The sequence below is a fragment of the Bos taurus genome, chromosome 14 (genome assembly GCF_002263795.3).
Source record: "Bos taurus isolate L1 Dominette 01449 registration number 42190680 breed Hereford chromosome 14, ARS-UCD2.0, whole genome shotgun sequence".
NCBI classification, from domain to species: domain Eukaryota; kingdom Metazoa; phylum Chordata; class Mammalia; order Artiodactyla; family Bovidae; genus Bos; species Bos taurus.
The window spans coordinates 74,477,330-74,492,455 of NC_037341.1; the positions used below are offsets into that span (position 1 = coordinate 74,477,330).

General features: G+C 38.7%; 1 protein-coding gene and 1 pseudogene across 1 annotated transcript in view; one reads left to right on the forward strand and one right to left on the reverse strand.

Annotated features, from left to right (window-relative positions):
- The window catches only part of MMP16 (matrix metallopeptidase 16), a 395,011-nt gene that overhangs the window by 95,372 nt on the left and 284,513 nt on the right, over positions 1–15,126 (forward strand). The window lies entirely within an intron of this gene.
- On the reverse strand, positions 9,162–10,672 carry LOC112449585 (S-phase kinase-associated protein 2-like; annotated as a pseudogene).

The window sequence follows — 15,126 nt, forward strand, 5'->3', positions numbered from 1 at the left end:
TTTCTTTTCAACCATCTTGAGAATTGATGTAAGATTGCTAGACAATCAGACTTAAAGGTGATCAGATTAGCCGTCTGCTCATAGTTTTTCCTATAACCCAGAGGCTATAGGCAAAACTATATATACTCTCAGTCTATTTCTTAGGGGTGTTTTAAAAGTGATATAAAGGTGCACATTACTGAACTGGAAATAACCAGGTTATTTGATGGATTCCATTTTCTAGATATAACAACTGGTTCATTAAAACATTTGGTGTACAATTTGACAAGTCAGCTGAATGTAAAATATTAAACTAAAATATAAAAATTTTTCTTATAATCTCCAAATAAAAATTTAAATATCTTTATAATTATTTCATTTTTTAAAAATCAAGGCACTGTTATATGGAAATAAAGCATGCTGACTTCACCTAGATACTTGATTAAAATAGGTCATTTCACCATTCTGTAATGTTTTCTGTCATGCATGGCTTGCACAGGAAACGTATTCATGTTATAAAGTGTGATTTGTGCCATCATACCTTCCAACAGGATAATGCCCATGAGGAAAATAAAACATATCATTAAATTTAAAATATATTCTCTTAGAAAACAGCCAGCTCTGATTAGTCAAAATCTTGGAAAAGTGAATGTTGGCACTATTTTAGCTAAAAATGGAAATAGATTGCTTTATACACAGTGCTTATCAAAGGTCATTTAAAATGTAATCTGATTTTGCAATCCCTTACTTCATATATTTCTTTAGAGGTCATGACCTAGCAGAACACAGGAGATTGAGAGTAGCAGCATCATGTAATCCATGCCATAGGATCCTTACATATTTTTTCATACACAATGGAAATTTTATTTTCAAAGATGTTTAAACACTCAGGATCAGTTCAGTTCAGTCGCTCAGTTGTGTCTGACTCTTTGCGACCCCATGAATCGCAGCACGCCAGGCCTCCCTGTCCATCACCAACTCCCAGAGTTCACCCAGACTCACGTCCATCGAGTCAGTGATGCCATCCAGCCATCTCATCCTCTGTCGTCCCCTTCTCCTCCTGCCCCCAATCCCTCCCAGCATCTGAGTCTTTTCCAATGAGTCAGCTCTTTGCATGAGGTGGCCAAAGTACTGGAGTTTCAGCTTTAGCATCATTCCTTCCAAAGAAATCCCAGGGCTGATCTCTTTCAGAATGGACTGGTTGGATCTCCTCGCTCAGGATAGGCCATCTTTTAAATAAGGTTTAACCTGTATTATTTTATCAGATCATTGGTTGTTCTTTTATTTGATGTTTAACCTGCTACAAAATTAATTTTATGTTACTATATTGTCACTCTGGACTTTTTTATATTTACAAGTTGATTGAATTTTGTTTTTCCTGTGACCTCTAGAATGTTTTATTAAACCTGAATGTAGTCAGCCTATTTTTGACCATAATTGACTGATTTTCTCCCATCTAAAAGAGGTCCCCATTAAATAAAAGTGGTAAAAGAGGCCATCTTCAGAGTACATTAAATGAATCAAAATTCTACATTTGCTCGTCTGGTAAAAGAATGATTCTTTCCAGCTTTGTTGGATCTTTGCCCTTATTTTGGTGGAATCTGTGGAGAATCTTTTCTCTATCTCATGAAGATGTGGTCGTCTGTATTCCTTTTATAATCTGTCTAGGGTAATCTCATAGTATCTCACCTGTACTTTCTTCCTCTGAGGCAGTTCCAGTATTAAAGCCTTTCTGTTTGCACTTACACAGGCTCTCCCTGGGAGAGACTAGCTCACCTGTCAAAATACCGTAACTGGTGATTACTAGCGCCTCCAGAGACAACGTCCGTACTACTGCCAAATTCAGAAAGTCTGAAATTTTAGCAACTGCTAAGGTCATCAACTTCTACCATCCTTAGATTCTTAATCATGGGGGATGGCTTTTATAGTTATTGGTTCTCTAGTGGAGTGGGCCTTTTATGGTAAAACTGTGATGTGGGAATATATATATATATAAACATATATAAACATATATATATGTTTATACACACATATATGTTTATACACATTAATATGTTTTATATACATAAACATATATATATATGTTTATACACATATACATGTTATACACATTAATATCTTTATATACATATATAAACATATTAAACATATATAAAATATGTTTAATCAGAAGAATTTCTAGTCTAATATGTGGGTATTGAGAGCCAGACCTCTTAGCCATGATTGGAAAAAAAAAAAAAAAGACACCTCAACACTGAGAGAAGAAAGATCAGGTAAAACATATGGCAAAGAAAGAATAAAGATTTTGTGTTAAAGGCTCAGGGAAGAAAAGCAAATTAAAATTAAACCAGTATGGGCCTTAAGCTTCACATTCCAGCGTATTGGTGTGGATGCGAAGGAGCTAAGAGAAGTTTCCCTGGAGCTGAGGACATGTGTTGGGCCTGAGGTTTACTGATAGCCCTTGGAACATAAATCCCTGGGTATCAGGGAGATATCTAAATAAATCTGTGGAGACTAGAAAGGATGATAATTGAGTAATAGCACAAGAGTTTTCAAAATCTTTATGACACATAATTTTGTTCATGTCTATGAAACTCATGAAATTAAAAGAGATGTTACAACAGAGTAGTTAAGAGCCAAGACTCTGAGCAGCACTGTTTTTTTCAAAATCTAGGTCTCTCTTTTACCAGCTCTGTAATTCTGGGCAGGTTATTTAACTTCTTCTTTGTCTTGGTTTTCCTATGTTAGAGTGTGTAGCACAGGGCTATGGTCAGGATCAGTTAAGTTGATTAATGTAAAGTATTAATACTTATAAGAGTGCCTGGTACATTAAAAAAAAAAAAGATGCTCAATACATGTTAGCTAAAAATGCCATGAGAGTAATTATGGTATTATATTGTTATAAAAATATTATAGTTATGAAAATACTATAATGTTATAAAGGAAAAGGGAATTTGACCTGTTTTTATCATCTAGCCTTGAATTACTCATCCCCAAGTAGTTTTCAGAAACTTGCTCTTAGATTTTGATAAGGAGTTTATTTTCAGGTCCATTTCAGGACACATTTAAGATACTGCAATACAATATATTTTTTATAAATTCACAACATAAGAGCAATTTCTTATCTTTTGTTTCCCAATTTATAAAACTTTTTTGAAGTAGATAAGGAAGAAAACTCTACAGATGAGAAAAGTAACTCTGGCTAGAAGCCTATATTTATGAGCATGTGATTTGATAGAGAATAGAGCCAGCATCAGGCCAGAAAAACATTTATAATTAGAGTGGTGTTCATCTATTGCCTTGAGCATGGGAAAGATCATAAAGTTAATTTTAAAGATTCTTTACTAGGATTTTTCACAAGGTAAATAAAAAATAAAGTTTATTTTTACCTTTAATAATAATAAAATCTGATAACTAATTTACTTTTGTAAAATACTAAATTACAACTGTCTTTTGCTTTTGTTGGAGAAGGCAATGGCACCCCACTCCAGTACTCTTGCCTGGAAAATCCCATGGACGGAGGAGCCTGGTGGGCTGCAGTCCACAGGGTCTCTAAGAGTTGAACACTGAGTGACTTCACTTTCAGTTTTCACTTTCATGCATTGGAGAAGGAAGTTGCAACCCACTCCAGTGTTCTTGCCTGGAGAATCCCAGGGACGGGGGAGCCTGGTGGGCTGCTGTCTATGGGGTCACACAGAGTCGGACACAACTGAAGTGACTTAGCAGCAGCAGGTCCCTAAAAAGTCTATGTTCACTCTTGCCATCTCCTGCTTGACCACATACAGTTTACCTTGATTCATGGACCTAACATTCCAGGTTCCTATGAAATATTGTTCTTTATAGCATCAGGCTTTACTTTTGCCACCAGGCACATCATTCAGGAGATCAACCCTAAATATTCATTGGAAGGACTGATGCTGAAGCTGAAGTTCCAATACTTTGACCTCCTGATGTGAAGAGCTGACTCACTGGAAAAGACCATGATGCTGGGGAGACTGAGGGCAAGAGGAAAAGAGTAAAATAGAGAATTAGATGGCGGATAGTATCACCAACTCAGTGGACCTGAGTATGATCAAGTTCGGGGAGACAGTGAAGGACAGGGAAGCCTAGCATACTGCAGTTCATGGGGTCACAGTCGGATATGACTTAGCGACTGAATGACAACAACTTGGTTAAGATTTGTCTCAAATGAATGGCTTTAAGAGTAAATTTTAGCAACCTGAGCTTTAGAGTATCTTCAACAGCAACTCAAGGACTCTTACCTAGAAAGCAGCTCATTATTCATCTCTTTTGAGCAGTTGCCCAAATGAAACAATGGTGTCATTTTATTAACATGCAGCACAAAAATCCCTGCTTACTAAACAGTTCTGAGTCCAGGAAAGCCTTGGGCCTTCTTCCAACTATTAATGTAGAAAAAAAAAAAAATTACCAAACTTACCTACATCAGCAGAAAGCAAATACCTAATGCCATTCCATAATAAATTTGAGTATTCTTGCCCTAAATGCAGCTTTTTAAGCTTCTACAATCTTATTCTAACTCCATCCAGATTCTACTGTTGATCATGATGACGAGAAATAAAATTAGAAAGACAAACATGACAGGAATTAAATGCCGTTAGTCTCAAGAAGGCCCGGAGAAGGCAATGGCACCCCACTCCAGTACTCTTGCCTGGAAAATCCCATGGAAGGAGGAGCCTGGTAGGCTGCAGTCCATGGGGTCGCTGAGGGTCAGACACGACTGAGGGACTTCACTTTCACTTTTCACTTTCGTGCATTGGAGAAGGAAATGGCAACCCGCTCCAGTGTTCTTGCCTGGAGAATCCCAGGGACGGGGGAGCCTGGTGGGCTGCTGTCTATGGGGTTGCACAGTTGGACACAACTGAAGGGACTTAGCAGCAGCAGCAGCAGCAGTCTCAAGAAGGCCACTCCTGCTGTTACTCATAATCACATATGGATCCTTGAATGTGGTGACCTGAGAACCAGGTGTTGACCTTTACCTACCTAGGGCATCAACACTCTCTGGAGTCTTTTCCTCTAGCTTTTCTACAGCTTGTGTAAAGTGGAAGTATCTCTGCCTTCCAAAATCATGCCACAGAGAATGATTTTGATGGCATCTAATCAAAATCTAGACTTCAGCAAACATATATAACCTTGGGAATATATTTATCTTCCTGTCCTCAAACTGGTTGACAACTGTAGCTTTCACTTTGGGGCACCATTCTTTAAGCCTGAGAATTTGGGTTTGGGAGGAAGATGATAGCTTATTGAAAGGACTGAGCACTCACATTCTGGAGTATGTAAGATCCAGTAAAGCATTCTTGCAAATATATTTAACTTTGGCTTACAAGATCACAGGGCATTTACTTTTAGATATGTTAAAGACATATAGGTGTACCATCATTATCCAACCAAATGATTGTCTAGTCAACCTAAGGTCATTTAAAATAAAATGAAGTGAAGTCGCTCAGTCATGTCCGACTCTTTGCAACCCCATGGACTGTAGCCTACCAGGCTGCTCCCTCCATGGGATTCTCCAGGCAAGAGTACTGGAGTGGGTTGCCATTTCCTTCTCCATTAAAGGCTTGGGTAATATATGTTACCAAATAACATTCTTCCCTCATTTTTTTTTTTTCCACTTCTATAGGGATATAAGGATTAACTACTGTCTGTTGGCTAACATGAGGAAGGTTAAAGATCAAGATTTTCTAGTCATAGCCTTTAAACTGTGACTATCCAAACCTTTATTATTGTGGCTTGTTGGCTCTGATTAAGTTGTTCTATATTTACAATTTCAGAGTACTGTTTTTACTTTAGAAGGGACTCAAGCCATGATTTTGAGAGTCCATCCAGCACTCAGACTGGGAGTTCACCACGCCTGAGCGGAAGTTATGTGGGCAACTCAATAACAGTGTGTGTCTGTGGACCTGCACCCTCTACAGTTTAGGAGAGCTTGGTTTTGATTCTTCTCTTGGTGCACAATTCTTTGTATTGCCATGTCTGCTCAAGGGAAATATACTTAACTTTATTGTAAAGTATCATTTGGCTTAAAATATCTCCTCTTCCACTGCAATCTTTGTCTGGAAGTGTCCAAAAATTAAATTTTGGTAAGGCAAGGTAACTATCTAACCATTTGACAATTCACCTAGAAATCTTGCCTAGAATTTTATCTTACTATAAAATGTAAGACACAGATGTTAGCCACAAAAGTAAAATAGACACAAACTGATAAGCAGAGTTTTTTCATGTTTAAATACTACTAACTACAATTGTGGGCTCTATGCCTGTCATTATTAAGAGAGAAAAATGTATCTGGTTTATTATTTATTTCAAGATTTAACAGGAGTTGTTTCTAAGTTTCCTTTCTTATTTTCTATCTACATCTAAAATATTGTATATATTACCCTGTGGCTTAAGTAAATATTGTGTAGTTTCTAATATGTCATTTTTTTCACCTTTACCTATTTACAAAAGACATAAAATTACAATATTTTAAAGCATACAATGTGATGATTTGATATACATTGTGAAAATTTTTCTGCAATTGGAGTAATTAGCACACCTATCACATCAGATATTTATCATTTTTTATAAGAATACAAGTTCTTCTCTCAGCAAATTTCAGTTATATAATACAGTATTATCAATTACAGTCACAAGGTCATGCAGGAGAACAAAAGATCTTATTCATCTTATAACTGAAAATTTGTACTCTTTTACCAGCCTCTCCTAATTTCTTCTACTCCTTGCCCTTGGCAACCAGCATTCTGTTTCTGAGTTTGAGTTTCTGTTTTCGAGATTTTACATACAAGTGATGCCATGTAATATTTGTTTTTCTCTGTCTGGCTTATTTCACTTAACATAATAGTCTTCAGGTACATTCAGATTCTAAATGGCAGGAATTCCTTCTTTTTAAAGCTGAATAATATGCTACTTTATATGTCACATTTTCTTTATTCTTTCAAACTCATGGCAGTTAGATTGTTTCCACACCTTGGCTATTGTGAATAATACTACAGTGAATATGAGGGTGCAGATATCTTTTTGAGATTATGGTTTCATTTCCTTTACTTCTTTTCATTTACTTCTAGATATAGATCCAGAAGTGAGATTGCTGGATCATATTCTGGCTCTATATTTAATTTCATGAGAAGACTCCGTAATGTTTTCCATAGTGGCTATATTACTGGGGTGACCAAAACAGTCATTTAGTTTTTTCCCATGAGATGGCTCTAGTAGAGTTTAGTTTTCTTAAATTTCATTTTAAACAATTTTGTTACATTGTATTGTGACAGCTATCATATCAGCATACATTTAAAAAGGATTTATCAAAATATCTGCACTTACGTTTAGCCATGTTAATATTGAAGATGGAAAAAAAATTCAGACAGTACACTGAATCAGGAGAGAACATTTGCTATTGATATGACTGATAGGCATTAATATCTAAAATATATACACAGTTCATACAACTAAAAAAATAAATAAACAACCCTACTAAAAATGGGCAAAAATGGAATGTAGGTGGACAACAGACACTTGGAAATACGCTCAACATCACTAATTGTCAGGGAAATGCAAATCAAAATCACAATGAAATACTGCCTTATATATGAATATCTTCAAAAGGACACTAATAAATGGGGGCAGAAATGTGGAGAAAGAGAGCCCTGGTACACTCTTGGTGGGAATGTAAATTGATGCAGCCACTGCAGAAAACAGTATAGAAGTTCCTCAGAAAACTAAAAGTACAGCTACCCAGCAGTTACATTCCTGAGTATATATCTGAAAAAAAACAAAAACACTAATTTGAAAAGGTGCATTGTTTGCAACTTCCAAGATATGAAAGCAAACTTAGTGTCCATCAACAGGCATATATATATATATATATGGGTAAACATGAATGGATGAATGAATAAAAATATCAAACTGATGAATGGATAAAGATATATATGTGTGTGTGTATGTGTGTGTATATATGTATAGATATACTTTAGTCGCTAAGTCATGTTCAGCTCTTTTTATGACCCTCCATGGACCGTAGCCCACCAGGTTCCTCTGTTCATGGAATTTCCCAGGCAAGAACACTGGAGTGGTTGCCATTTCCTTCTTCAGGGGTTCTTCCCAATCCAGGGATAGAACCTGCATCTCCTGCATTGGCAGGCAGATTCTTTACCATGGAGCCACCAGGGAAGCCATATGTACAGATACTGAGTAGTACTCCACATCGGAGGAAGCAGTGGCACCCCACTCCAGTACTCTTGCCTGGGAAATCCCATGGACGGAGGAGCCTGGTAGGCTGCAGTCCATGGGATCTCGAAGAGTCGGACAAGACTGAGCGACTTCACTTTCACTTTTCCCTTTCCTGCATTGGAGAAGGAAATGGCAACCCACTCCAGTGTTCTTGCCTGGAGAATCCCAGGGACGGGGGAGCCTGGTGGGCTGCCGTCTATGGGGTTGCACAGAGTCGGACACGACTGAAGCGACTTAGCAGCAGCAGCACTACATATATATATATATATATACACACACACACACACATACACGTATATATATATACATATATATATATATACATATATACAATGACGTACTATTCAGTCATAACAAAGAGTAAAATGGGAATTTTGCCATTTCCAGCAACATGAATAGACTTGGAAGGCATTATACTAAGTGAATAAGTCAGATAGAGAGAAATGTAATATGATATCATTTATATGTGGAATCTAAAAAGTCCACAAACTAGTGAATCTAAAAAAAACAACAAACTAGTGAAAATAGAAACAGCTTCACAGTTATAGAGAACATAGTATTGGAGAGGGAAGAAGGGATGGGACAGTGTAGAGTCAGAGGACTAAGGGGTGCAAGCTGCTGTGTATAAAATAAGTTACAGTTATATATTGTGCAATGAGCGAGTGAAGTTGCTCAGTCCTGTCCGACTCTTTGAGACCCCATGGACTGTAGCCCACCAGGCTCCTCCATCCAGGGAATTTTCTAGGCAAGAGTACTGGAGTGGGTTGCCATTTCCTTCTCCAGGGGATCTTCCCGACCCGGGGATTGAACCCAGGTGTCCTGCATTGCAGGCAGACGCCTTACTGTCTGAACCACAAGGGAATCCCAATATAATTAATATTTTATAAAAAAAACTACCGATGGAATTTCAAAAAGCATAGAGCTTAGGCTCTTAAGGGTATAGCAGTGATAAAAGCTTTCATAATCATTTCTAAAAAGCAACACTTCACAGTTTTCTCTCTCCAGTGGTTCTCTAATATACTTGTAGAAGGAAGGCAATGGAAAACCAAGGATATAAATAGCTGAGCTCTCCACAATGGGGCCTCCTGCCTAGTTTCCCTGTTCAAAGAAAAGAGGAGACACCGTCTTGCAATAAAGGCTTCATAGACAACTGGGCTTTTCTAGTGACAGTCGGCATTTGATGACCCACATCTCTTGGTTCTTCTTGTTGCCAGTGATCGGCCTGGCAATGATGGTGAAATGGGAGCAATTAACTAGATGGGGGAGGGCTTCCTTTAACAGTTGAAGGGTACCGCCCAGCACAATTCCAAAGACTTGTAGTGTTTTTAGTGTGGGGGTTTCTCCAAGTTCAAGTAAAGTTTCAGGTATTATGTCATAGCACTGACTGAGTGATAGGTGTTGGAGGTAGTTGAGTTAGTAAAATTCTGGAAAGCAGTCATTTTTCAGCATGACGTTATCACTTAAGTCTAGGTGGACAAGATTGGGACATCTTCCAACTAAGGTAGAGACACCTGATCTCTGCAGATCCTCCAGGTACCCGCTGAGAGGCATCTGGGTGGAGGTCTTCCGGCTAAGGTAGAGACACCTGATCTCTGCAGATTCTCCAGGTACCCACTGAGAGGCATCCGGGTGGTGGTCTTCCAACTAAGGTAGAGACACCTGGTCTCTGCAGATTCTCCAGGTACCCGCTGAGAGTCATCCGGGTGGCGGTCTCTAACACGTGTGCCACAGCCATCTGTACGTCTTTTCAGTGAGGCCACAGCACCAAGAGCGGCTCAGCTCATCCGGTCTGGAACAGCTGTTCAGCAAAGTCTCCGGGGCAGATTGAGAGAATCCAGAACACCCAGAAAGGTGTAGACACCATAGATTTGTGTTCTGAGCAAGATTATCTACAATGGGATCTGAAAGCCGGATGCCCTCCAGGCTGAGATGCTGCAGCTTGGGGCGGTGAGACCGAAGGCCATGGAGGGTAGACACAGCCATCAGGGAGTTCCGCAGGCGCAGGAGCTGTAGACGAAAAGGGCTGAGATGTTCAACTAACGGCTGGTCCATAAGTGATCCTGGGCAGCAGAAGGCAACCACCCCTCGGGACAGCAGTCCACCAACCACATCTGGTTAGAGGTTTACGCTCGAGAGGTCTATGGTCTGCCAGAGATACTCGTCAGATGCTAGATGATACCATCTCTTACAAACACTGGAGACTTTCAGGAGTTCAGGGAGGCACAGACAGGTAAAGATTCTTAGGAGTAGCTCATCTGGAAGGGAGTCCCAAGAAACACCTGGCAAGTTCTCTCGGTTCGCCTTAGGTCCGCAGACAGTCACAAAGTCCTTGTCATTCCCTTTGCTTTTCGGCCGTTTTCATGGGGGCGAATGGGGGGCTCTGTGGGTGGCCCAGATCTGAAAGCAGTTTCTGGGGGCTGTTCTCACTGTTCGTGGGAGATGTTCATGCTTTTTGAAATCTTAGGGAGAGTGAACCTATAATTTCAAGATACCTTAAAGAGCAAAATTTGAACCACATCTTTTATCTCCCCCTGTCTCCCCCCACCCCCAAAAGTAGACAGGTGTTAACTTTCATTGATCTTTTCTATTTCCTTTCTAGTCACTATTTAAATTTTTCCCATTCTTACCTTTTTTAGTTTCATCTATTAACTTTGGGCCTAATGTGTTCTTCCTTTTCTGATTCTTTTAGATATGTAGTTGTTTAATTGAGATCTCCTTTTCCTTAATGTAGGCATTTATGACTGTGACTTTCCTCTTAGATGGAATTATGCTGCATTCAATAAGTTTGTATGTCGTGTTAGCATGTTCATTTGTCTCAAGGTATTTTTTTTAAAATTTCTTCTATTAGCCATTGGTCGTTTGGTAGCATATAGTTTAATCTTCACATATTTGTGAATTTTCCAGTTTCTTCATTGTTATCGATTTCTAGTTTTGTAACATTGTAGTCGGAAACTATATTTGATATTATTTCTGTTTTCCTAAGTTTATTAAGACTTATTTGTGATCTAACACATGATTTAAGTTGGAGAATGTTCCATATTCTTAAAAGGAACGTGGAATCTGCTCCTGTTGGATGGACTCTTCTGTGTACATTTGTTAGATATATCTCGTCTAACATGTATGATAAGACAAATTTTTTAATTGGTTTTCTGTCTGGATGAACTAGCTACTGATGAAAATTGGGTATTGAAGTCCCATTCTGTAATAGTATTGCTGTCTATTTCTGTTTTTAGGTTTGTTAATGTTTACAGTATATATTTAGTTGGTCTGAAGTTGGGTATATACATATGTAAATTTGATTATATGTTCTTGATGAATTGACCCCTTTATAATTGTATCATATTCTTTGTCTCTTATTACAGCTATTTGCTTAAATATTTTGTCTGATATAAGTATAGCTATGTCTGCCTTTTTTTGTTTTCCTTTTGCATGAAATATCCTTTCTCATTCCTTCACTTTGAGCTTAAATGTGTCCTTAAAGCAGAAGTGAGTCTCCTGTATGCAGCATGTAGTGGGAACTGTTTTATAATTTATTCAATGAATCTATGTCTTTTAATGTGAGAATTTGTTTATTTACATGTTAAGTATATGTGGACTGACTGTATCCACACTATTAGTTGTTTTCTGGCTCTTATGCAGTTCCTTTATTCTTTTCTGCTGCTTTTTATCCCTTGCTTTGCAATTTGATTATTTTTATTTTTTTTGTAGTGGCATGCCTTGATTTCTTTTTCTATACTTTTTAAAGTATCTAGTAGGTTTTTGTCTTGTGGTTTCCATGATACTTACCAAAAAAAAAAAAACTTACAGTGATAACAGTCTACTTTAAGCTGATAACTTCAAATGCAGAACAAAGCACTACATGTTTACATGTCCCCTCAAATTTTAAGGTTTTGGTGTCATATTTATACTGTATATCCATTAACAAATTTTATTATAGTTATTTTAGTCCTTTTGTCTTTTGATCTTCATACCAGTATTATATTTAACCACCACCATTATAATATTTCCTCCCTCATGGCTCAGATGGTATAGAATCTGTCTGCAATTTGATCCCTGGGTCGGGAAAATCCCCTGGAGAAGGAAATGGCAACCCACTCCAGTATTCTTGCCTGGAAAATCCCATGGACAGACGAGCCTGGAGGACTACAGTCCCTGGGGTCGCAAAGAGTTGGACACGACCGAGTGACTAGCGCTTTCATTTTCACTTTCGTTATATTATTATAGTGTTCTCAGGTAGCGTGCTTACCTTTACCAGCAAGTTTTATACGCTCATCTGTTTTTATGTTACTGATTAGTATTCTTTTATTTCAGCTTGAAGAACTCTCTTTAATGTTTCTTGTAAGGTCAGTTCAGTGATGTTCAGCTTTTGTGTTTTCTTTCTTTTTTTTTTTTGGAAAACTACTTTTCTCTTTCTGAATGGCAGCTTTCATGGGTGGAGTATTCTTGGTTGAGTCTTTGTTTTTTTTTCCAGCACTATTAATATATCATCAATTGCTTTTAAACCTCCAAGGTTTCTGCTGAGAAATCTGCTCACAGTCTTAAAGGTTTTATTTTCTATATAGCAAGGTTTTTTTTTGTTGTTGTTGTTGCTTTTAAGATTCTCTCTTTAACTTTTGCCAATTTAATTATAATGTAATTAATTATAAGGTGTCTTGTTGTGGGGCTCTTAAGTTTTATCCTGACATTATTTAGGCTTCCTGGACTTGGATGTCTTGTTTCTTTTCCCAGATTAGGTATTTTTCAGCCATTATTTCTTTGTGTTAGCTTTTTGACATAAATGTGTGTGTGTGTGTGTATATATATATATATATATGTATATGTATATATAGTCACACATATAAATATGCTCTGCTTGATGGTGTCCCATATACCACTTAAGCTATCTTTATTCTTTCTCACTCATTTTTCTTTTCCCCCTTTAATTGGATGAAGTCCATAGCACTGTCTTTGAATTTTCTGATCTTTTCTTCTGCTTATTCTAGCTGTGCCTCTATTGAATTTTTCAGTTCAATGGTGTGCTTCAGTACTATAATTTCTGTTTCTACTTTTCTCTCTAGTGAAATTCTCATGTTCAGTATTTGAACTCCTTACCTTGTTGAGCATATTTTTGACTGTTGATTTGAGCTCTCTATTTGGTAAATTGCTCATCTCTATTTTATTAATATTGGTCTCTGAAGATTTTTCTTGTTCTTTTGTTTGAAATATATTCTTTTGTTTCTTGATTTTCCTTGAATTTCTGTTACTATTTTTTTTAATATTTATTTATTTATTTTTGGCTGCACTGGATTTTCATTGCTGCCCATGGACTTTCTCCAGTTGTGGCAAGCAGAGGCTACTTTTCGTTGCAGTTTGTGGACTTCTCATTGAGGTGGCTTCTCTTGTGAGGCTCAGGATCTAGGTGCACGACTTTCAGAGGTTGCGTCCTGTGGGCTCTGGAGTGCTGGCTCAGTAGTTGTGGCTTGTAGGCTGAGTTGTTCCATGGCATGTGGAGTCTTCCTGCATGGCATGTGGAATCTTCCTGCATGGCATGTGGAATCTTCCTGGAACAGGGATTGAGCCCATGTCTCCTGCAATGGCAGGCGGTTTCTTACTCATTAGACCACCAAGGAAGCCCTCTGTGTTAGTTACTGCCCAGCGGCAAAAACAATCATTTATTCCAATCCTTACAGACTGGTCTTATGTAGGACATGAACCTTGTCAATAAACCTAGCTCAGGCTCCTAGTTACTGCTCAAGCCTTTCTAATTGTCCAAACCACTGTCTTTGTTCTTCGTGGCTGCCAGTACTTGAGGGTGTTGCAGGAGCCTCAAGACCTTTCAGTGTCCTGAAGAGGAGGATTGCAATCAGCACCTAGATGCAGGCTGATTAGAAGCCAGATCCTCAGGCAGCAGCTAGGCACATATGCAGTTAACCACACAGTCCTTCCAGGCAGAAACTGGGAGGTAAGCATTATTGCCTGCTCCTTCTGCACTGAATCTTTGTGATATAGTGTGGCAAGTGCTCACAAACCCATTAACTACTTCTTTGACTTAGTTCTCTGAGCCCCACTGACTATCAGAGATAAATGATTTAGGGACCTGTTCCTTGAATGGCAGCTGTAAACACTGGACCCTGGATGTACACAGTTTTTATCCGATACTCTGAGGTGTTTTCCTAACATACAGGCAACTTGGCTATATTGTTGGAAGGAGCTTTAGGGAGAAGACAGGAAAGTGCCCACTAACTGCCCTGGTCTCTGAGGAGGCTCACATGCAGTACAGTATGAAGATGCATGCTCATTAAAAACTGAACCCTCAGGCAGCAGCTTGTAAAGCTGCAGTCAGATCCTTTCCAGGGAAAGCCTGGGAGATGGTAGTGCTTGCCAGCTCTCTCTGTGCTGAGCCTTGTGACAATAAATGTTGCAAGCGCTCGTGTTCCTTTTAAGAACTGCTTCTTTGCAAAAATAGTGTGAGACTCCTGAATGCAGGAGTTGGGGCTTCCCGGGTGACACAGTGGTAAAGAATCTGCCTGCCAGTATAGGAGACTCAAGAACAAGAATTCATTTCCTGGGTCTCCGGAAGATCCCCTGGAGTAGGAAATGGCAACCTGTTCCAGTATTCTTTCTTGGAAAACTCTGGATAGAGGAGCCTGGCGGGCTACAATCCATGATGCTGCAAAAGAGTTGGATACAACTGAGCGACAGAGCACACATCTGAACGCAAGCCTTGTTTACTTTCGAGCTAGGTGTTTCGGGAGGCCATCACTCAGGTGGGAGCTCTAAAAGTATGGACACCAGATGTGTGTTCCAAACCCTTTACTCCCGGAGAGAAGCTGGGAGTTGAGGGTTGCCTCCAGATTATATGGCATTGTGCTAGGTGTGGGTTTTAAAGTTAGAGTGTGTCTCAGCTTTCCCTACGGA